The following is a 2,037-nucleotide window of genomic DNA, read 5'->3' on the forward strand; positions in this document are numbered from 1 at the left end:
TTTATTTACCTAGTCATTCAGTACCCATGACCCAGTGCCATGTGCTTACCATGTGCCAAGCTAGTGTATTAGCTAAAAGATGACTAAGATATACTTTCTTCCCAAATTCCCTTAGACATTTTAATATTTATTTCAGTAGAAGATATATGTTATTTAATGAAGATGGCTATTATTTATTCATGAGAGAGGTCTTCTTGAAGCATTTTTTGGCTATTGCTCTCAATACCTAGGGAAAAATGATTGATTAAGAGAACACGCAAATTGTTTTGAGCAGAATCCACAAGCTATGCATTATCTAAAAAAGAAATGAGATATGAATTTAGAATACCTATGTTCTGTTTAAGTAGAATTCAAGGATATTGTCTCCTTGCCAGCAGAAGTAACTTGTAAGTGGAACAGTTAAAAATAAAAACCCTGATCCTAGCCAAGTGTTTATCTTTGTTAACATCAAAAACACCCTCAGGATCCTCGTTAGTTTCCTCCTCCATTTACTCCACCCACAATGGAATATAATGATGGTAGGTATAAGGGGCAAGAGCATTCATTAATGCAAATCTAAATTTATATGAAGAAGTGACATTTTATTGTGGTAAATAAAAATAACAAAGATACTGACATAGCATAGAATAATTGCTTACAGCGTGACTGAAATTAGGGAATGTGGTAGACAGTTGAGGCTAGATGGGTTTCCATTAGAATTAGGAGAAAAGACTGAATTACGTACTGCCTTTTGTCAGTGAGCATTAGAAGAATCATTGATGTGTGCAATGCAGATTACTTCAAAGAAACTTGGAGTAGAAATTAGAAAACTGTTTTGAATCCTGGTGCCTATATTCATTCATTTATTTCCTACTCATCTTTTATCAATTTATTTTATTAATTGTAATTAGGCAATGATTTTAATACATTTTTATGATGGAATATTTTTTAATCTAATTTTGAGGTATTATTTTTTTGCAGCTCGAATTTTTCTTTTTATTATTTATTTATCTTTAACAATAATATATTCAGATGATAGCAAAAACTCTGAGGGTACAAAAAATAATCTTTAAGTCTCCTTTTGGAACCTTGTGGGAGCTTCATTTCTTAAGCACAATGCCTCTTCCTTGAATGGAGGATGTTGCTGATTTTGAGTGACTGTCACTCACAGGAAGAATGCAGGGCTCTGGATTACTGATTATCCACCACTGACCCTAGGGCTTGAGTTGCATGTGTAGGTTTAGGTGACATTTTTGCTCATTCGTGTTCCAACTAAAATGCTGCCTTTGACTAGAGCACCCAAGGGTGGCTAAGGAGGCAGCAGACATCCTTTACCCTGTGCATTCCCAACACTGTCACTGAGGACAGTTCACGCTTTCCCACCACAGGCTCTCTGACCCCTGTCAAGCAGTCCTTGTCGCTCTGCAACAACAATGGGCTCTTCCAAACAATGTCATCTATCTTGCCTCTGATCAATATGATGTCATGCTTTCCCAGGTAAGTCACAAGCTGAGCCAGAGAAGGGATGGACATTACTTGGGTGAATGGGACCATTTTTCTAGTCATCTAGGCCCCTCATCTGGTCTTCATCCCCTCCTCCATGATTTGTAGACAAGTGTTGTGCAATGTCAGCATTGAAAGAGTTTATAGTTTACAAATGTGGCTTTTGCCTAAAGTGTCCAAGAGAATAGTTAATACATTTACACTATGAACTCTCAATGGTAAACATAACATGACCAGAAAACTATTTATCATTCAAATTTTCCTACCTACTCTGAATAAAATTACATCACAACTTTTGAGAGAGTCATTTGAAGTCAGTATCCATTATGGCACAATGGGTGATGCAGCATTAAATAAATGGTATTAAGGAACCATAAAGCCAAAAACGTCCACATTGTTTCAATTCAGACAGGCTGAGGAAAGGCATGTCACTGTGTGCAATAGCAATATAGCTACCTTTTTTTTCTCATGATGGGAATAAATAAGATTAGCAAGAAATGGCACATTTGATGATTAAGAAAAAAATCATCAAATTTTTCAAGGAGGGTCCTTGGG

Source organism: Balaenoptera physalus (assembly GCF_965194825.1).
Source record: "Balaenoptera physalus genome assembly, chromosome: 4".
NCBI lineage: Eukaryota > Metazoa > Chordata > Mammalia > Artiodactyla > Balaenopteridae > Balaenoptera > Balaenoptera physalus.